The following is a 24,374-nucleotide window of genomic DNA, read 5'->3' as shown; positions in this document are numbered from 1 at the left end:
AATTCTATGTCCTAAAAACTAGATCGGCGAGAAATAAGAAAGAAAAAGAGCGCGTCGAAAAACGTCAAAAAATAAAAGGTCGAAAAATAATAAAAAGAACGTAGCGCGTCGAAACTTAAAAGTCTAAAATCTAAGAATTAAAAGTTGCATCTAAAAGTATTAAAGCTTAAAGAAAATTCTATATCCAAAACGGCAGTAACTTAAAAAGTACTAAAATCTTAAAACGGCGTCGCAAAATTCTAAAGCACCTAAATCTTAGTCTAAAGAAAAAGCACTTAAAGGATTTTACGGCAAAGTCTAAAAATCTAGAAATATAAAATAACTACGGCAAAATACTATATCTTAAAACTAGTTACGAACGAAAAATACAAATATTACGATTAAACTATTAAAAAGATACGAAGATATAAAAATAAAACTAAAGTTATAAAAATACAATTTTTATAAAAATATTATCTTTATATTATTTATTTTATAAAAGTATTAGTTTTTATATAAATAATAAAACTAGATAAAACTTAAAATACTAAAACTAATTAATAAATAAATAAAACCCTAATTAGGTTTTAATTAATAATAATAATAATTAATACTCCGTAATTAATACAGAACTAGGTCAAACCTAGCGTGTCATATTAGGCCATGCGATCGCATGGATATCGCGTTATATTTTCATGCGGTCGCATGGATTAGGGTTTCAGGCCAGATTATGGGCTGCTACAGTACCAGGCCCGAAAATTTTTAATTTTTTAATTTTTCTGTTTTTATAAAATATTTATATAAACTAATAAAAACTTATATTTTAAAAACTCAAATAAAAATAAAGAAACTTTATAATTTTATATATATATTTAACAAAATCTTAAAAATATATATATTTTGTTTTTCTTTTTATATTTTTGTTATTTTTTAAAATTTAAAACGTATTAAAACTTAATAAAAATATTTTTTTTTATATATAGCGTTGCGCTTTCGGCGTTTAAAAACTAGTCTTCGATTCCCCGGCCGCGGCGCCAAAAATACTTGATGTGCGCGTAGGGGTGTATACGAAATAGCTTATATTTTACTAGGAAATACTATTAAATACGATACATTTTTACACAAGTTATTTATTTATTTATAGAGTGGATATACCTAAACCTTGCTACAACACTTATAGGCATTGTACCTAATCGTACAGTAGTGTAGTTTTTAGTAAGTCCGGTTCATTCCACAGGGATCTAGCCAAGTTTAACGCTATATATTTAAAACTATATTTGTAAATATATATATATATATATATATATATATATATATATATATATATATATATATATATATATATATATATATATATATATATATATATATATATATATATATATATATATATAAGTAGTATTATTATTATAAAAGGGGGTTTTTACCGTTTAATGACCGGTTTGTCGATTTTAAAACTTTAGTCGCAGTTAAAACCTAATGTAAAATATTAAAAATAGATATAACTTAATTTAAAGCGTAAAGTAAATGACAATAATTAAAGTACGATAAATTAAAATGCGATAAATAAAATGACAATAAATAAAATTGCGATAATTAAAAAGTACGATAATTAAAAGTGCAATTAAATAAAATGACCGTAACTAAAAGTGCGATGAAATATGAAATAAAGGAATTATGCTTATTTAAACTTCCGTAATCATGATGTTCGACGTATTGATTTTAGTTTATTACCATGGGTTAATTGTCCTTTATCCTGGATTATTCAATATGTCCATCTGGTTTTTGTCCATAACAGTCCATCAGTCATAAATATAAAGTGCGAGTGTCCTCGTCAAATTATCATTATATCCGAAGTCAAATATTCCAACTAATTGGGGACTTAAACTATAATTACACCAATTTTCCTTGTATGTAATTCACCCCTGTTTTAATAAGTCCATTGACTATTAATCCATTCCCGTGTCCGGTTAAATGAACGATTATTAGTACTTATAAATATTTCGCCCATCGTGTCCGATCGAGTGTATATGGTTATTTATAGGTACGTCCAATTGTAAATCTTTATATTAAATTAACGAACTATCATTCAATTAAATAAATATAAAGCCCATTAATAGCCCATAGTCTAATTTCTACAAGTGTCGTTCTTTTGTCCAAACTCCAATTATGGTATAAAGCCCAATTACCCCGTCTTTAATATTTTAGCCCAACATCACGATTACTTCAGCTTAAATAAGCATAATAATAACTCAGCTACGAGACATTAATTTAAAAAGGTTGAACATAACTTACAATGATTAATAATAGCGTAGCGTTACACGGACAGAATTTCGACTTACACACTTACAACATTCGCTAACATACCCTTATTATTATTAAATTAAAATTAAAATTAAAATTATAATATATATATATATATATATATATATATATATATATATATATATATATATATATATATATATATATATATATATATATATATACATTACGTGAGAGATAGAGAGAAAAAGGTGTGTAAATTTCGGCCAAAACACGCGAACTTTATAGGACCTGAGCTGATACTGTTCACCATGCGATCGCATGGTTTTTGGTCTTCCTGGCCATGCGATCGCATGGCCTTCTTTTACAGCTCACATGCTTTTGTTTTTTATTTGCCGACAGTTTTTATTAAATAATATAATAAATATATAATTTTAAGAATTAATTATATATTATATTATATTCATATGCATAGTTGACTTGTAATTTTTAGTCCGTTGCGTTGAGCGTTGAGAGTTGACTCTGGTCCCGGTTTCGGATTTTCGAACGTCCTTTCGTACTATTTAATATCTTGTACTTTGCGTTTTGCGTCTTGTACTCTTGTAATTTTGAGACGTTTCTCATCAATAATTTGAACCACTTTGATTGTACTTTGTACTTTTTAGCTTTTTGGTCGTTTGCGTCTTCAAATCGTCGAATCTGTCTTTTGTCTTCAACTTTTATTATTTAAACGAATATCACTTGTAAATAGAACAATTGCAACTAAAAGCTTGTCTTTCTTGAGGGATAATGCTATGAAATATATGTTCGTTTTTAGCATTATCAATAGGCTGTGTCATTCCCTTGGCGATAGATAAATGAAGATGTATCACACCGGCTGTGATGAAACCCAATCCGCTGAGCATAGCCAGCAAAGCGCTGGAACCAAGCACGAGGGGCCTGTTTAAGGCCGTATAAGGATTTCTGCAAGAGGCAGATATGATTAGGATATCTGGGGTCCCGAAAACCAGGGGGCTGATGCATATACACAGTCTCAGATAACTGCCCATGAAGAAAGGCGTTCTTGACATCTAGCTGATGACCTGGCCAATGTCGAGAAACAGCCAAGCTAAGAACGGTGCGTATCATAGCCGGTTTGACAACCGGGCTAAAAGTCTCATCACAATCAATGCCGACCTGTTGGCTGTGACCGTTAGCAACAAGTCGAGCCTTATACCTACTCAAATTACCGTCTGCATTAAACTTGTGTCTATAGCCACATAGAGCGAACTATGTTCATGTCCGATGGGCGAGGTACAAGTTTCCAAGTACCGTTGTTAATTAAAGCTTTATATTCGTCAGTCATAGCTTGTTTCCAATTAGGGTCACGGAAGGTGTCAGGGTAAGTGCGAGGAATAGGGGATATGGTGGAAGCATAAAGATTAAGGCGTTGGACAGGTTTCGTTGTGCCATCACGTGTGCGGGTGATCATAGGATGGGTGGACTGGGAAGCGGTGGTAGCCTCATGAGGAGGAGGCTGTGTCTCCGAAGTGTTAGTGGTAGCCTCAGTAGGAGGAGGTTGTGTCTCCCAAGTGTTAGTGGTAGCCTCAGTAGGAGGAGGCTGTTGTGTCTCCGGGTGAGGGATAGGGGGATCAGAGATGTGGAGAGTACGAGAGTAGAGATTAGGAATGGGGTCCAGGAAATCAAAGGAAGGAGGTTGTGTGGGTGTCATGGAACCAAACGGGAAGGAGGTTTCATCAAAAGTAACATGACGGGAGAGGATGATTGTGTTGGTGGTGAGATCAAGACAACGGTAGCCCCGATGGTTGGATGGGTAACCAAGGAAGATACAAGGAGTGGAACGTGGTGCAAGTTTGTGGGGTGTCTGAAGGTGAGGGTAGCAGAGGCAGCCAAAGACACGTAAGGTGGAGTAGTCTGGTTTGAGTCTATATAGTCGAGTATGAGGTATGTCGTTGTTGATGGTAGATGAGGGAAGAATGTTGAGAAGATGGGCGGCCATGTGTAAGGCTTCGACCTAGTAGATAGGTGGTAGATGTGCTTGGAATAGGAGAGTTCGAATGAGGTTGTTAATAGTGCGAAGGATTCGTTCAGATTTTTTGTTTTGTTGTGAGGTGTGTGGGCATAAGAAACGAAATTGCATTCCGTTAGATTGGAGAAGCTGATGAAATGCTTTGTTATCAAACTCGCCACCATTCTCACATTGAAAAGATTTTATGTCTTGTTTAAACTGGGTTTTTATAAAGGAGCGAAATTGAATGAATGTGTTAAGTGCATCCGATTTGTAGCGTAAAGGAAAAACCCAAACATAATGCGTAAAATGATCGAGGAAAATAATGTAATATTTCAAGCCACTAATACTAGCAACAGGGGAAGTCTACAAGTCGGAGTGAATAATATCAAAAGCAGACTTAACATTAGAACTAGAAACGGAAAAGGGGAGACGCACATGTTTCCCAAGTTGACACGCATGACAAAATAAAGGAGACAAAGCCTTATTACACAAAATATCTTTATTTGAAATAAGTTTACAAAGAACATTATGTCCGGGATGACCGAGACGTTGATGCCAAGTGACGAGGCTTGTAACGAGAGCTTGTTGAGGTGAGTGCGGAGTGACAGGGTATAAATCACCGGTGCTGTCACATCGGAGAAGAAGCTGGCGTGTCAGATAATCCTTCACAGAAAAACCAAATGGGTCAAATTCAACAGAAACAATATTATCACGAGTAAATTGGCGAACAGAAATAAGGTTTTTAACTATGTTAGGTGTTACGAGAACGTTATGTAAGTGTAGAGGATGGTGGGAGTTGGGTAACAAGCTATGGCATGTGTTGATGACGGGGATTGTATTCCCGTCACCAACGGCGACTGACGGATATTTGCAATTATTAAAAACTGTACTTGAGGAATATTCATTTGAGTCCATAAATTAAGTTGAGATCAAAGGAACCAATGAGAGCATGACATGTGGCGCGAAATCACATGTGATTGAAAAAAAAATTTCAAAAATTTTTTTTTTAGAAAAAACAAATTTTTTTTTTACTTTTTTTTTGAATTTTTTTTTCGAATTTTTTTTTTCGAAATTTTTTTTTCTACAATCACATGTGATTAACCTGCACAATCACATTTGATTGAATTGTACTATCATATGTGATTGAATTTGACATGCATAATCACATGTGATTGGATTTGACATGCATAATCACATGTGATTGACATGCAGAATCACCTGTGATTATAAAAAAAAAGCGCAAAAAAAAAAATTTTAAAAAAATTGCGAAATTTTTTTTTTTCGTAAATTTTTTTTTTTAATTTTTTTCCCAATCACATGTGATTTTCCGTGCCACATGTCGCGCTCTCATTGGTCCCTTCGGTTTCAAGCAAATTAATGGATGCAAGTGATTACAACTCAAACTGTATTTAGATTATTAACACATGAGGTAAGATGAGTGGATACACCTGTGTCCATATTCCATCCAGCTGTACCGTAATCTTGAAGAGTCATGGTGCTAAACGCATTAGGTAAAATGGTCTCTTGCGTTTGCGTGTTTGGGTCTACAGTAAACGAACCGAACATAGGCTGAGGTGCAGTAAAATAAGCTTGATTTGTTGGGCCTGTAGGCTCCACAGTTGGAGGTAGTCCAATACCATTTTGTTGAGTAAACTGTGAGGGTCCAATAAGGTTAGGCTGTGCGGCCTGTTGCTGCCCAAAATAACTGGACTGGAGCCGATTAAAACCTGGTGGGTTTGGAAGTAAGCCACGCTGGGCAGATGGAAGTGGGCTAACAGGCCCATACGTAGAGGGCTGTTGGGCATAAGCATATGGCCTGGTGGCAGAAGTTTGAAGCTGGACAGGCAATTGATGTTGTTGTTGGGCTGCAACAAAATTAAACTATTGTGCTTGAGTCATACCCTGTGTCCTATTTGAATTACTCGATGGGTGTTGGCATCGACCTACACCAGAATGGAGATACCGGCAACGATTTTCAAAACGACAAAAACCCTTCAAAAAATTACGACAGACCTCTTTTGATGATGATGGTTGGTTGACGGATCGATACGTTTGATTTGCTTGTACCACAAGAGCCGATGGATTTGATGAGTTTAGTGGGGACTGAAAGGTGTTTCGGTGTTTTCGATTGAGGGTCATCTCCTCCATCGATAGTATGGAGCGAACCGCATCTAGTGATGGAAAAGGAACACGATGAATAATGATATGTTTGGCATGAGCATAAGTCTCTGGTAACCCATTAACCACGTGCATGACAAGGTCAGCGTCTTCGAGGTTTCCACCAAGATTACGAATTTGTGTGCCAATGTTATCGATCTTTTGAAAAAATTCTTCAACTGATAGATTATTCATCTCTAGGCTACGGAGTGCAGCGTTCAATTCCATGGTCTTTGATTCTTTATTGTCAAGAAAAAGCTTTTCGAGGAACTTCCATGCATCATGGGCGGTTGCGGTTTCAGAGTTTAATAATCTTTCGAGAAGAGAAGAAGATATCGTGTTGTAGATCCATGTGGATACAACAACATTTGCTTTGATCCAATCGGCGTCCGCTTGTTCAGTCGCGGTTGGTTGTCGTAGTATAAGATCAGAAACATCGAAGCCTTCACAATGAGTCGTAAAAAGCTTCTTCCAGTGTGAGTAGTTTAGCTTTGTGAGGTCTAGTTTTACGGGGATGAGATGATGAACAGAAGTTACGGTGTATATTTTATCGTATTTGTTAGGTGCCATGGTTAGAGTTTTGTGTTTTGATGTGGAGGTGGATTAGGGTTGCATGAACCAGATGAGGTGTGAAGAAGATGAAAAGAAAAAAAAAGGAAACGAGCAGATAGGCAGGAAGTTAGAAAAGTTGGAAAAAAGGGTTAGGTGAAAAAATGCCAGCTCGATACCATGTTATGATTAATTGTAATTAGATCTTTCATATTATTCAAATTGCTGTCTAGATATTACATCGTACAAGAATATATAGGATCACAAGAGTATTCTAGATAATGGCACAAGGCCTTACAATAAGTGGGCCTAATATCAATAAGTCTAGTGGGCTAACACTCATAACAAAATATGATTATATCCTCTGATCGTTCGATCGCTGGATCCCTTGAAAATGACTTGATTCTATGCTAACGAATACACATAGCAAGAAACTTTTATCCATATTCGGTTTTTGCTAATGTATGTAGCACATGTATAAAACTTTTGTAATCATATCATGTATACAAAACTGAAATAAGCCAACATCTCACATGAATCATGATAATTTAACTATAAGCATTCATAACAAATAATTAGATTATCAATAGAAAATTAAAACAATCTAACTGAATTGATGGGTTGAACCGGACTTGTGTTTGACACAATTCCCTTAAACAGATTCTTCATCTGCTCCCAAGTTACACCTATCCGAAACAGCGTACTGCCAGACTTGAACATTTGCCTGAAAGGTAACTGAAATGGGGAGAACTTGTTGCGACTGAGAGGAAAAACTAATTGTGTTTGTGCTATTAGTTTTGGGTATATTTTTTAATAAATGCATAAATGACGCGAGATTTAACGTGGCTATATCCGAAATTCAAAACACGGAGAAGTGTTTACTCCACGGATGCAAACAAGAGATTTTCTACTATAAATTTCGTACAAGTAGGCTACAGGTACATGAGATATATTTATAGTGCTAAACTAAGATGAATACAAACATAATACAAAGTCCTAATCCAAATCCAATTCTGGTCGAACACCCATCACGGTCTCGATGGAAGCCATCTCGGTCTCAATGGCACACATCTCGGTTGCGATTAGATCATTAGATCTATCCCGGTCTCGATGGACTTTCTGCCAGGAATCCTTATTTTAGTCAACTTCTAGATTGAATACTCGTTCAATTCGAACTTCACACTCCAACACTGGTCTATTAAAAAGATTTGTCATCTTGTTGGTGCATGCAATCCCAAGTTCTATGTTTAATACACGTTATATTTCAGTCATGTAATTTGTGAACTTTTGTGTTTGAATATTGGTTATCGTTTATTAATGTTTATTGTGTTTAACCAATGCCGAATGATGAGTTTAGATTTGTTGGTTAGCAACTGAACATCGACCGATGGAAGGCACCATCGGTCGATGGACATGGATCATCGGCCGATGGTCACTGCAGATGCCTACAAATATAGGTGCTGGGTTTCTTTAATAGGTTACAAGCCTTACACCTCCTAGCCGTCATAGTATCATCTACAATAGTCCCTAACCACAACCCAACCGAATACAAACCCTTAGGCGTCGTTCTAATCACCTTTTAGTTGGTTTATTCGATCCCAAAGCATAATCGTATTCGTCTCTACCTAGGTTATTGTTTTTCGCCTTTAATTTAATGATAAACGTTTAATCTAAGATGCAATAATCCTCTACAAAGTGGTATCAGAGCGACGCCTAAAGAAAAGTTTGAGGAAGTAGTGAAGTTGACTGAGCAGGTTAAGTCGCTTCAAAAGACCGTTGGTAATCAATCCTTGTTAATAACTGATGCTAAGAAGGCTGCTGCAGATGTTAAAGCTTAGGCAGATACAGCGATAGCTAGATTGAATGTGTGGGATGACAAGTTTGAGCTGATTGAGGTTAATGGTAGTACCCAAAAGATATGATGAAATGGGCATAATCCAGAGGCAAAAAAAATTATGACAATAAGAAAAGAAGCAGAACGAAAGAAAGGACTCCCCCATCTATGCCTTTCAAATGAAGACGACTTCAAAGGCTCAAGAAAAAGCACAGAAGGAGAAGGTGTCTTACCCTTGCAGGATACCTAAAGTAAAACAAGAGACATGAAACTTATGTGATAACCTGCAGGAGGTTTACTAAAATCCCCTTTTCTACTTCTACATCGGTATATCAACTAAAGCCAATCTGAAAAAACTGAGAATCAGATGGTTGAAGCACCTGGATCTTCAAAAGCAACCACACGGTCAGTAATTCCTCTTAAAATTGACTATAGCTTTAGTGATTTCTTTGCTAACAGGATGAGTTGAAGCATATCGTTGTTTATGATGATTTAGAGGAAGGGAAGATCCCCCACAACTACACTAGGGCAGATCTGGACAAAATGGTGCGTCTATAGCAAGAAGAGAAAGAAGCTGCTTATGCATTGTCCACTGATCCTCAATCTGAGGATGAATCTTTTAGTCCATAGGTCACTGAAGGGTTTAGTGATAAAGATGTTGATGATTTGATTGAAGATGTGACAGCTGAAGAATTTCCATCGTATCAGAATGATAAAAAAGAAGATCTTCTAGGTTTTGATGAGCTGTTCAGAACAAATGATGAATTGTTGAATAGAATGTGTGCAGAGAAAGAAAAGACTAAGGTTTTGCCTGAGGGGTTTTAACCGGTAAAGCTCAACAAAGAGAAAGTTGAAGTATTGGAGGATGAATGGAAGATCTTGTTGCGAATAAGGAAATATTGTGAGAAGCCAAAGCTTGAGCCAAAATACTTGAAGATGATTAATCTGAAAAAGGGTCAAGTTGCAAAAGGAAGAATCCTAGCCTGGGAACACATTGAATAATTCAACATGTTTGCGATCAAAAGGGAGTTTGGTGTTGACTATATCAATCGTGGACATGAGTTCAAATCACTGCCGTATTACGAGCTCATGCAAATTGCCAGGCTAAGGATGCTTTATTGCGGTGTTGATAATAGATCCCCGGTGTTGTTGAAGAAGATTAGAAATGCATTCGGTCAAAGGATTGGGAAGGCTTTAGGCCACAGTTTTCGAGGATTAGTGATGTGTGCAGCGGTGTATACGAAATACTATTATTTTTATTACGAAATACTATTAAATACGATACAATTTACACAAGTTATTTATTTATTTGTAGAATGGATATACCAAAACCTTGCTACAACACTTATAGGTAGTGTACATAATCGTAGAGTAGTGTAGTTTTTAGTAAGTCCAGTTCGTTCCACAGGGAGCTGGTTGATTACGTACTATATTTTTAACAACTATATTTATACAAATATATATATTTATACATATAAGTGTTTATTATTATTATTATAAAAAGGGGGGTTTACCGTTTAATGACCGGTTTATTGATTTTATATTTTAAGCGTAAAGATAAATGACAATAATTAAAGTGCGTAAAATAAATGACAAAATTTAAATGACGATATATAAAATTGCGAATAATAAAATGACAATAATTAAAAGTACGATGAGAAATACAATAATAGTATTATGCTTATTTAAACTTCCGTAATCATGATGTTTGACGTTTTGATTTTAATTTATTACTCTGGGTTAATTTTCCTTTGTCCTGGATTTAATTGAAACCTATCTGATTTTTGTCCATAATAGTCCATCAGTCATAATTATAAAATGCTCGTCAAATTAACCTTATACCCGAAGTCAAATATTCCAACTAATTAGGGATTTAAACTGTAACAAGGTTTTAGTACTTTGTTAATAATTACACCAGGTTATCGACTGCGTGTAATTCAAGGTTTTAATACTTTGTTAACAATTACACCAATTTCCCTTGTATGTAATCCACCCCTGTTTTACTGAGATATGAATATTAATTTACCCACTTGATTAGTTTGAATAATGAATTACCCAACCCGAATAATTAATTAAATGATTGTAAAGGATGTCGTATAAACGTCACTAAATAGGACATTCATAATCATTTAATAATTATTAGATTAACTAATTTGAAGATAGGATTGACAGATTCCAATGAGTTGTCATTCGATTAGACAATACCGTCCATCTATTAATAGTCCATAGTCCAATGTCCACAAGTGTGTCTTTTGTCCAAACCCTAATTATGGTACAAAATCCAATAATCCCATATTAATATTTAGCCCAACATCACGATTACTTCGGCTCAAATAAGCATAATAATAACTTAGTTACGAGACATTAATTTAAAAAGGAATAACATAGCTTACAATGATTATTAATAGCGTAGCGTTACACGGACAGAACTCCGACTTTAAAACCCGTAAAACATTTCTTACAATAACCCAACTAAACCATAACTTATTATTAATCTTAATTATAACTTAATTATAAATTATAAATATAAATATATATTACAGAAAGAAAGAGAGAAAATATGTGAAGAGGTGTGTATTACTCGTCCGAAAATTGCTCAATTTATAGACTTAGCCAGGATTCCCCATCCATGCGATCGCATGATTTTTTAGCTTCCAGGCCATGCGATCGCATGGCCAGTGGATCAGATCACATTGTTGATTTAAACGTGGGCGGCTGCTGATTAAATTAATATATAATATAATATATACAATATAATATTATATTCTTGTGCATAGTAGACTTGTAATTTTAGGTCCGTTGTCTGGCGCATTGATGCTCGGTTTATGTCTTGGTTCCGGATTTTCGAACGTCTTTTCATATGCTTTAATATCTCGTACTTTATGTTTCGCAATTTGTATTGCACAAAAAATTATTTTCCTTAACTCCCAAAATCCGCGCAAGTCTTTAACTCACTTTTAGTGGCACTTTTGAGTGCATTATGGCTTTAGTGGCACTTTTCAAGCTTTAGTGGCAATTTTTCTTTAATTCTTTAATCTTTGTGCTTCGTCTTCACATATATTTATTTAAACGATTACAACTTAAAAATAGACTAATTACAACTAAAAACTTTACATATTGGGATGATATTGTGACTAAATATATGTTCATTTGGAGCACTATCAATTAGCTACAGGGTTGATCCTAAAACAGGTGAATCTCGAAAGATTGTGAAGTATAAACCTGCGAAGATGATGAAGAAAGTTCCTTTAAGGAGGATGCCGTTGAACTTTAGTCAGAGATTTAGATGGTGGTACTATGATGACCGATCAGAGGAAATTGTGATTGTTTTAGAAAAGAAGACCGAGAGTGATGAAGACAAAATTCATGTATTAGATCCGATCTGGCAGCGAAATTGTACATAGGGTAATATCTTTACTTTGTACTACAATCGTATGTTATATCGCAGGGAAAATCTAGTACATGCTAAGCAGTATGTGAAGGTTGCAAAGCTGTGCTATTTGAACAACATGGTTACGGATCCTTATGAATGAAGAAGATGACTGAACACTTTTGATAGAACTAGGTCTTAGGGGGAAATTGTTGGTACATGTAATTTCGAGTTCTATGTTTAATACACGTTATATTTCAGTCATGTAATTTGTGAACATTTGTGTTTGAATATTGGTTATCGTTTATTAATGTTTATTGTGTTTATCTAATGTCGAAGGATGAGTTTAGAGTTATTGGTTGGCAACCCTGACCCTCGACTGATGGTGGGAAGTGGACCATCGACCGATGGTCAAGGACCATGATATGACTAAAACGGACAGTTTTATTTGTGCGGTGTCATTAGGTCGCAAAACGTCAGAATAAGTTACCAAAATAGAGTAAAGGTTTTATTATTTATATTTAGCTGGGTTTCCTAGCTATAACTCACCTACTTGTATTCCTTTTAACGAGTAAGTGGTAAATATAACTCAGGTTCGTATTTTTGTGTGTTTGCTCAGTAACGTGGGACAAAAGTGCCTAAATAGTTAACCCTAGTGACAAGTGGTGATAGATTAAGATTAACTACTAATAATATAACTATAAAGATAAAGATGGATAGGTCTGAAGAATAGAGTTCTGATTGGGAACTATCACGAGAGTTTAACTTCCTAGAATAAACACTAAACCTCAATCAACTGGGCTACGAACCTAACTAATTTGTCACTAAGAGTTTAGGCTTTGAAGATTCTGGCTAAGACAGATATTCCTACTCCCAACATTAACCTTAGAAGGTTTAAACGACCTTATGGATAGAATCCTAGGCACATGAACAAAGTGGTATATCCGTAAAGGAAAGTCTCAACTTTTCTTAACCCTAATTGGTCAAACTACAGTAATATTCCACCACTCAGTATTAAGTTATGCAATAACATTAACAGATGTGCAATCTTAGATATTCTAAGGTACTGCTAATTAGATTAGAAGTCTCTCCTTTGCGATCACTTACTCAACCCCGGATCATCTTACAACATCTCAAGAACGTTGCTTCTGACGCGAATCATGCTTCTGAGCAAGCCAGTGTTCACTGTGAAATGACCCGTCCTAATCCATCCGGACGAAGTCCATATCAATTATAAACGATTCACAACAGTTGATTACATCGCGAGGTACTTGACCCCTATATGATACATTTTACAAACATTGCATTCGTTTTTGAAAAGTCAATCTTTCGTTACATCGAAAGTTGACAACATGCATACCATTTTGTAATATATCTTACTATAATTGACTTAATAATAATCTTGATGAACTCAATGACTCAAATGCAACTTCTTTTTGAAATATGTCATAAATGACTCCAAGTAATATCTCTAAGATGAGCAAATGCACAGCGAAAGATTTCTTTCGTACCTGAGAATAAACATGCTTTCAAGTGTCAACCAAAAAGTTGGTGAGTTCATTAGTTTAACATAAATAATTATTTCATAATTTTAATAGACCACAAGATTTCCAGTTCTCATAAATGTACGTCCCATACATAGAGACAAAAATATCATTCATATGTATTGAACACCTGGTAACCGACATTCACAATATGTATATAAGAATATCCCTATCATTCCGGGATCCTCCTTCGGACATGATATAAATTTCGAAGTACTAAAGCATCCGGTACTTTGGATGGGGCTTGTTGGGCCCGATAGATCTATCTTTTGAGTTCGCGTCAATTTGGGTGTCTATTCCCTAATTCTTAGATTACCAGACTTAATAAAAAGGAGCATATTCGATTTCGATAATTCAACCATATAATGTAGTTTTGATTACTTGTCTATTTTGTAAAACATTTATAAAAGTTGCGCATGTATTCTCAGTCCCAAAAATATATAAAAAGGGAATAATGAAACTCACCTAATGTATTTTGTAGTAAAAATACATATGACTATATTGAACAACTGAACAATGCAGGGTTGGCCTCGGATTCACGAACCTATATCAATCATGTATATTAATACATGTAATGGTAGTCGAACAAATATATATTTTATATCCTTAAATTATATATCATGTATATATTTATCTGGTTAATATTATATTAAGAATACCTAATTCATTATATATGATTATTTATACAAAATTTGATAATATTATTAATACATACTTATGTGTAATATAAATATATTCTCATATGTAAATTATTCACTTTTCATAAAATTAATAATGATAATAAAGTAATTTTTAAATAAAAGGATAGTTTTAATATCATGATAGTTTTAGTAATACTAATACTATAAACGATATTACTAATAATAAATTTATTAATGATAATAAGAATGATAATTTTAATATAGTTGATAAAATAATAAAAAAAATAATAATAATATTTGTAACGATATTAGTAATGTTAATAATAATTATAGTTTTAATAGTAATTTTTAGTGATCGTATTAGTAACAATACTAATAATGGTGTTTAGACAATAATTCTATTAATAGTATTAATAATAATGATACTTAGTAATATTTATAATAATAACGATAATACAAATTTTAATAAAAGTGATAGGTTTAAGATAATAGTACTTTTAGTAAATAATGATAGTAACGATACTGATATGTATAAAATGATACTAGTAATATTTATTGATGATACTTAGTAATAACAATAATATTAGTTATTTTAGTGATAAATAATAGTAGTATAATTAATATTAGTAATAATACTAATTTACATCATAACAACAATAATTATTAATAATGATAATAATAATCAATAACAATAATAATAACAATAACATTAATAATAATAATAATATTAATAATAATAATAATAATAATAATAATAATAATAATAATAGAAATGAAATAAAAGATTTATACCCTTTTTAGAAGCTTTATTAAAAAGAATGCCCACAACGGGGCACGAACCCGTGACCTCCCGTTAGTTACAAACTCCCCTAATCCGCTGGGCCTTTGCCCATCTTTCTGTTTTATAACCCGACCAATTATATATATATATAATGCAAAGATAGTTTCTTCTTCTTCATTCAGAAATTCAACCCGACAGTAAAATCCATATCCCCATAACATTTGATTTTCGATTCAAATTAGGATATTTACGTTTGCCAGGATCAACTAGTACTTCTGAATTGAATTAACAGACACGGACAAGAATTAAAAAAATATAAAGAAGAATAAATAAATAAAAAAAAACGTCGCTGTTTCAAGTGAAGAACACAAAACTAATTTTCGACATAGAGGCTCTTTCAACAGAAACTTTATACATGAAATAGGTAGTAAATCGTTCAAGGAAACTTTATGAATCTTTTAATTAACTTGAACCATACCAGATAACTCGAATTTTGATTGAAGAGCGACTGTTGACTTTTTAAATTACAAGTTTGACTCGGAAATTAGGCATCGATAAAACGAATTGGATGTTCAAACTTTACAGAAATATCCACTAAAGTAATCCTAACAGAACTGCATTAATACTTTTTGAAATTGGATTCGAAATCGGGTTGTTTGAAAATGGAACCAAGAACAGAGTTATTTTCTATTTTTTTTAAAGAAATTTATGTATTTTACAGTGTAAATCGATGACAGGAAGTTTTAGTTGAAGTTGAGGGTGTAGAAAGTGATTGAATTTTTATCAATAACACTGCACAACAGATTCGTTTATGTTGAGGACTGATTGACAGTTTATTCGGTGCCAGAAGAAAGAAAACAAAAAAAAATAAATATCAGATAAGGATTGGAACATTATATGATACTGATATATAACAAATTAGACAGAAACAAAGTTCAGTACTATCTGATCGTGATGTGGAACTGAATCCAGCGTAAATTAAGCCTTTATTATACTTTATATTAAGTAATTATTAATAAATAAAAATATCATATTAATAATAATAATAATAAATATCCATGATGTTAATATTAATAATCACCATAATTATAAAAATTTTAATAGTTTTAGTAATAATAATATTAATATTAATTATAGTAATAATGATATTTTATTATATTAATATTAATATTAAGTATAAATAATAAAAATAATAATAATAATATTACTGATAACAATACTAATAAAACAATATTTGTTAATAATAATGATATGATAATATTAATTTTAACCATAATAATAACAAAAAAATAATATAATAAGTTTAATAATAATTAATAATAACTATATTAATAATAATAATTATAATATAACAAATAAATTGTATCAAATTTAATATTATAATTTTTAACAATATTAATAGTACAGATATTAATATTAATGATAATAATGAATATATCAATTAGATTTAAACTTGTAATTACATTTAATACATTAATATTTCAATTTATTAGTTATGTAATATTTAATAGTTATATAATGTATAATTCTTTTATTAAATATTTATTATTTATAAATTTTATTATAACATACCTATCTTATTAATTATAGAAATCATATATACATATTCATTTTAAATTTCACTTAATTGTTCTGTATCTTATTTTACATATTGAAATCTAATGTTCAATTTCTATATTTTATATTTCAAATTATTATATATACTTACATCTATATATATATATATATATATATATATATATATATATATATATATATATATATATATATATATATATATATATATATACACTTTTATTCACAATCAATTGTTCGTGAATCGTCGAGCATGGTCAAAGGGAAATTGATTACATGAATATAAATTTCAAAATTTTCGAGACTCAACATTACAAACTTTGCTTATCGTGTCGGAATCATATATAAGATTAAGTTTAAATTTGGTCGGAAATTCCCGGGTCATCACACACTGAACTCTATATTGCCTACTCTAATTACAACCTAATTGGACAGCTCTTCTTTGGCGAATAAATGGTTATTCGTACGTAGGTACTATATCCTTATTGTGACGTTAAACACACATAACTACTTACCTTGTACCATAGGGTTGATCAAATCCTAATACTAGGTTATAGCTACGTGAATAAGTGGAAAGGGTGATCCATAAATTAAACTTCTAAATCGTTAAGGTTTCAGCATAACAATAGCATAAGTTTCAGATAAAGTATTCAACACATAATAAACATTTCCAACGGATAGATAAACATGCAAGATGAAAGCAACTTATATAACAAGATAACTTTATTAAATTAAGGAAATCGTTCACCGTTTACAGATGAGAGACCATTACAAGTGCTGACATTCTCTAGACCGCTCCCATTACAATCTTCGGCGTTTGCCTCCGGGTAATTAATTTTCCGCTCGGAGGTGAGAAGGCCTTGAAAGCTCTAATGAAAGAAAGTGTATTGTAGTGAGAGAGTGATGAGAGGTGTGTTGAAAATGGATGACAAAAAGCCTTTAAATAGAAATGAAAATTGCCTACAAACGGCTGGCAGGCTGATGTGTCAAAAGTGTGTGCAATAATGCGTGCCTTTTTAATCTACTTTTATATTTATAATGTCTTAATTTACGATTTACTTTTAACACCCTAACGAGCAACAAAACCTAATCATATGTAGTTTAGTATTTTGTAAGTTAAGGTTCGTCCCAAAAGAACGAGTGGATTTAAGAATATAGATTTGGAATTTTGAAACTTTAAATGACAATAAACAAATAAATTGCAAATAAATAACTTAAAAGAAATAAACAATGATAAATGAAACACATTCTTGAATCTTTCACACCTTGTTCACAATTTCCTTTTTAAATTAAGATCGAACTCAGATTGATAATTGACCTAAGAATACCTATTTCAAGATTAATTGATCAGGTTAACCCTAAAATAGATGGCTGAATTTCCTGCGTGTAATAAGACCTGATAGTGGATTTAGTGTGATTAACCAAACCCCAATTATAGTTACTAGCTATAATCCTCACAACTAAATCAATCCGATTATATTTTAGGTTTTATCAAGTTTTAAGCATAGTGATGTTCTAGTTAAAACCTAATAATTGATTTATGTAAACCAGATTAATTTAACAGTGGTATTTTAATCAGACATAAAATATAACAAGAGTTCCAGAGATTCTGTCAAAATATAAATTCTGTTTACATCACATAAAGCCGGCGGCTTTGTCAACGAAGCCGGCGGCTTCGTTGAGGTTTTTGAATAATTCCGCCGAATACTTTTTAATTTGATCTGAGTATAAATAACATACAAATTCTAAATAATCCGGATGAAGCCAGTGGCTTTGGTCCATGAAGCCGGCGGCTTCATGTTCCACTTCCGGATTTCTGTTTTCTTTCATACAGTTTAATAGTTCAGGCAATTGATCACAAGATGTTTCATGATTCAAGCATATGTAAGGCTATTAGCCCATAACTAAAGTAAAAACAATTAAAAGATAAGAAATAAGATAAAGAGTCATACCGACATAGAAGGAATTGAAAGCCAAAAGATTGATTAATGAACTTGAATGTTGAAAGGAAATAAAGACCTAACTAATTCGTACTTGAATTCTGAAAAATAGAGAAAACTGAACTGTATATCAAAAACTCTGACCTAAGGTCTCTATTTATAATATTTTAAGACGGCTAACCAAGACGGCGGCTTCAGGGTGAAGCCGGCGGCTTCCCTGAGTCGGTGACTTTATCTCCAAGCAAAACGTGATTTTTAAGCCAAAAACGCGTAACCGTCTTCCCTAAGCCAGTGGTTTTCTGCCAAGCCGGTTACTTCATTTATCCAGCAGATTCTCTTGATTTGGTTTCCTTATTTAGATGAACTTGATCAGCAAGTCGAGAAACCGTGTCTTCAATGCCGGCGGCTTCAGTGTGAAGCCGGCGACTTTACTTCACTTTTTCTTTGTCTCCAAGCTTAGCATATTTTACGAACGAAACTGGAACATTCTAGAATCCATGGGGAAGCCAGCGGCATTGTGGCTCTTAGGTCAGCGGCTTCATCTCACATTTCTTTATTTTCTACTGTTTTTGTTCCTGTTTTGTACATAACTTAAATAAAATATCAGAATTACCTATTTCCCCTTTTTACCCATTTTAGTGTGTTTTGGTATTAAAATGACTCTAAAATAACAAGATAACTCCTCAAAATGTTATAAAAATACTGTGTAATTTAGGAGTTATCAGAGGCCGTTTGGTAGGCTATTTGCAAGGCCCGTTTGACCAGGTGGCCCGTTTGCTGTGCCCGTTTGTCTGGGCCATGTGGCAGGCCATTTTCCCTAGTGGCAGGCCGTTTGGCAAGCCGTTTAGCAAGCCGTTTGGCCTACCCTGGTCAGCCTATTTCCTGGATCGTAACTTAATTTCTTGTCTTTCACCGTTTTCGCTCTAGAATATTCGTTTTAGCTCCGATTCTCTTGATTCTTTTTGCATCATCTTCGTAATTACTTAATCTAAAAATTTAACCGAAAAATAATTATTTTGCTGACAAAGTTTGGAACTTTATGCTTTTTAGGACTCAATATCGGGGGTAAAAACGTGACTTTTTAGCCGATATCAGACCATCGTCCGATGGTCACTGTAGATGCCTATAAATGTAGGTGTCGAGTTTCTTTGATAGGTTACGAACCCTACACCTCCTACTCTCCTAACCGTCATATTATTGTCTGCAATCGTCCCTAAACACAACTCAACCGAATACAAACCCTTATGCGTCGTTCTAATCACCTTTTAGTTGGTTTATTCGATCCCAAAGCGTAATCGTTTTCATCTCTACCTAGGCTATTGTTGTCTGCCTTTAATCTAGTGATAAACGTTTGATCCAAGATCCAATAATCCTCTGCACATCTTAAGTGTTTCCTTTTTTTTCCATCTACATGCACAATATATAATATATTATTATCAGTTAGTTCAAAGATAAAATCATAAAAATAAAGTCGAACAAAATCATGTATCATGTATATATGTTATTCTCTGCTACTATTTGAAAAGAAAAGATGCTAAGGTTTAAGACATGAATAAATAATCAAATAACGCCATTAATAACTAAAACTTTAGAGATTTACTTACATAAAGAAAACGTGAAGAAGCTTAGAAGATAAAAAAAATTTCTTTATAAAAGATGAAGAAGGTGATGAAAACCTAATTTCTTATCCTTAAAAATAGACGGAGACAAAAGCTCTAATAAGTATATAACATTCAAATTCTTGAAAGGGAAGATATCCGCTTAGACCATTCTTAACGCAGCGTGAACACCCGGAAATCACCACCATCACGCCACCATAGGACCATAGCGCCACTATGCGGCGTGATGGACGCAAAAAAACTTCCGGCGTGATGAGAGCTTCACGGGAAGAGGTGTGGCCTGTTTGGCATGTAAATGCGAATATGACACATGTGATGTAGATATGTTTTTCTTTCTACGGGTGTTTTTAGATAAAAGTAGTTAGTACCTAGGTATTTAGCGGTTTTTTAGAAGTGTCCGAACGTAGTTAGTTTTGTTTTCTTGATAAAATTATTTCGAGTCTAACGGTGCTGGTGAAAAAATTTAACTCGCATTGAGCAGGAAGATACGGGCTGTCATCGTGTTTAGCGTTTTTAAAAAAGTCTCCGTTTTGAACGTACTTTTTATCGTTTTGTTCATAAAAATATTTCTAGTAAGACGCTGCTATCGAAAAATTTTAACTCGCGGTGAGCGGGTAGATACGGGTTGTCGTTGTGTTTAGCGTTTTTTAAAAAGTGTCCGTTTCGAATGTAGTTAGTTTCATTTTGTTGACAAAAATATTTTGAGTTTAACGATGCTGGCGAAAAAATTTAACTCGCAGCGAGTAGGAAGATATGGGCTGTCGTTGTGTTTAGCGTTTTTTAAAAAGTGTCTGTTTCGAACATATTTTTTTTCGTTTTGTACATAAAATTATTTCGAGTAAGACGCTGCCATCGGAAAAATTTAACTCGCGGCGAGCGGAAAGATACGGGATGTCGTTGTGTTTAGCATTTTTCAAAAAGTGTCCGTTTTGAATGTAGTTAGTTTCGTTTTGTTCACAAAAATATTTCGAGTTTAACAGTGTAGTCGGGTGCAATTTAACTCGGAGTGAGGAGGAAGACACAGGCGGTCGAAGTGTTTGGGTGGAGTTTTTATTTTAATTGAGGAAATTGACGTTTAACCCCCTGTAGTTCGGAGAGGTTTTTGTAAGCTGGCCATAGTTAGGGGGGGGGTTTGCAATTTTTGAATGGAAATTTGGGCTTTTGTCGTTTTGGGCATTTTTTGGGTGGGGGTGGGGTCTTAACGACCAATTTTGGCGAGGATTTTAGTATATAGATAAAAAATAAATAAATAACATTAGATAAGATGTCTCATTAAATGCCAAGTGTCCATTCTTCAATTTTAAGGGTTGATTTAGACTACTTAATGACATCATTGTTGTTGTCATTTCTTTTTACAGATTATTATTTAATTATTTATTATTATAGATTATAGATAAATTAATAGTCGGTAATAGGAAGTAGGCTGTATTGTTGCAACGTTGCATATCAAACCACCAAAACCATGACAGCTGGCAAGGACGTTCGTTTTAGGAGAATGTCATCGTATAGCTATGTTGACGTGTTAGATACATCTTTTAGTGAGAGTGCTTAAAAGCAATAATGCTAAGAAGGCAGATAATCATGTAGCAGCTGCTGCAGTAGCTTTAGAAATTGTAGATGGACAAGAGGGTAAAATTGGAAAGAAGAAGGAAAAAGGGAAGGCAAATTGACTCAGCTTTACTGGGTTTTAAGGTTACCAGCAACTGAATAATATGATAGGTGAGATTCAACGTATAGACGATTAGAGCAATGGGAGTGGAGTATGTCACATGCCCCGTTACACCCCAAGTGACTTAGTCCTCCACTCCCCAATCAAGTCACTTTTGTAAGTCTCCCCCATGTCAGTCGCATAGGCGACGGAGGTTACCATTTTTTTTTTTTTGCTTTTTTTTTTCAAGGGAATACATTATTAAATATAATAAAATATTATTTTAACACACTAACTAACACACTAACTGACATAGGTCACCACTCCCCACTTTTTCTGACTCAGCAAATCACGCCTGACATGCCAAGTGACCTCAGTCACCACTCCCAGTGCTCTTAGCCCAACCTGCTGCTGAGTTTATATTTTATTTTATTGTTATTATTATTATTATTATTTTTTTTTTGCATATGTGGACATTTCTGTTTTGCGCAAAGCTTCTTTAGATACTCCCTCTGTCCCCTCATTTTGCATTCAAATATAGTGATTGATGCAGGATTATGTGGGTTTGGGAATGGACTAATTAATATTGGGCTGTATGATTATTTTCAAGACATTATATATGGACTTAATTTTGTGCGAACGGGAGTGGGCTAAACAAGAGGCGGATTAAATTGTTAGGCCAAGCAACAAATTGGGTCTAAGTAACATATTGAAAATAAAGCATTTGGGTTTACACGTAAGTCGGTTAGCAACTATTGTTCAAGAGCAAGGATTAAATTCGAGGCATATTGCACGTGGGAAGCTTTAGCAAAACAATCAGAATAATAGTTAGAGTCTTATCTTTAGTTTTAAATTTTAAATTCATGTCCTTATCTTTAATTTTTAGTTTATCTTTATCTTTAGTGTATTTACTATATATATACGTATAGAATCTCGACGGAGTTTTCAGTTGAGATATATTAAGTTTGAGTTGATAAACTTTATAGCCGAGAAGGCTTGATTTCTTTTAACAATTATATTTTTAGTGTGTAATATTTAATTATATTCTGCTTTACTTTTTGGTATTAGTGAGTAATATCCAATACTAGCTATCTTGCTCTTTCCATTTAGCCATCGATCCCTAAAACCACATCAGTGATGTTTGGGTATGGCCCAGTTGCATAGAGTTTTCTTGTATAGCTTGTACAGACCTTTTAATCCGATATATATATATATATATAGGATCAAGGGGGAAGTAACCAATCGGGGGAAGCGGGGGGAAGCAAATTTTTTTTCTTCATTTTTTAAAAAAACTTTGTTCACGAACATTATAGATTGGATAAAAATATGAATATTTATTAAAGATCTTTGTGATAAATATTTTTATTTTGGTGGAAAAACGCTCAAAGAAGTAATATATAACAATTATCGTGTTTTTCGAGCGTATGTTGAAGTTTTAGATATTAGACTTTAGATATTAGGGTTTAGATATTAGGTTTTATAGGGTTTAGATATTAGGGTTTAGAAATTTAGGGTTTAGGGTTTTGATTTAGGGTTATTTAGGATTTAGATTGAGTTTTTAACACGAACGGTTTAGAGTTTAGGGTTTAGGGTTCGGGGTTTTGGGTTTAGGGACTAAACCCAAAACACCAAACCCTAAACCCTAAACCCTAAACTCTAAATCGGGTTAAATTTTATTTCACAAAACATGAAAAAAAACGTTAACATTCTTCACGATCAATATTATCTTGAATGTTATTTTTGTCGATCGTTTTTTGGCCTAAATAATAACATTCGTCACGAAGTGTCATTTTTAAATTTTCATATTTTCGTGTGATCTTGATGCCTGAAAAAAATTCCAAAAATGACGAAAAAAAATTTTGTTTCTCTCCGCTTCCCCCCGATTGGTTACTTCCTCATTGATCCTGCCCCTATATATATATATATATATATATATATATATATATATATATATATATATATATATATATATAGTTTACATGTTGAAGTTTAATTGAATATATTCTTGCTGATCCGATTTTGCCGAAATTCTTAGAGTTGAGCTTCTTTTATCGATTGTATATCCTTAGAAACGGTCTGTTCCGGCTAGGCAATGTATATCAGAGTTAAAAATACGTGTCTTCCAAGTAACAAAATAGTCATAACATTATATCATTCCTTAGAAAATACTTCTTACATATGGTTAAGTGATTTCTAAACTCCTATAAAATTTCAATATTCAAGCTGGATTCCAAAGCTATCTTCTGCTCGATTCGCTAGACAACTACCTACACATTTTGACGGTTACCTCTACAATACAGAGTCAATAACCGAGTTCACATAACTAAGGGGTTTTTGGTCTAACGGTATCAAGGAAATTCATCAACTTTAAAGTTGCGAGTTCGAGTTCCGTCGTGAACAAAAAGGTGTGTTCGTTTGGTGCTAAACAAAATAAAAATTTGAATTGACATAACCACATTCA

Source organism: Rutidosis leptorrhynchoides, chromosome 10 (genome assembly GCF_046630445.1).
Source record: "Rutidosis leptorrhynchoides isolate AG116_Rl617_1_P2 chromosome 10, CSIRO_AGI_Rlap_v1, whole genome shotgun sequence".
In the NCBI taxonomy this organism is placed as follows: domain Eukaryota; kingdom Viridiplantae; phylum Streptophyta; class Magnoliopsida; order Asterales; family Asteraceae; genus Rutidosis; species Rutidosis leptorrhynchoides.
This window is presented reverse-complemented; position numbering follows the sequence as displayed.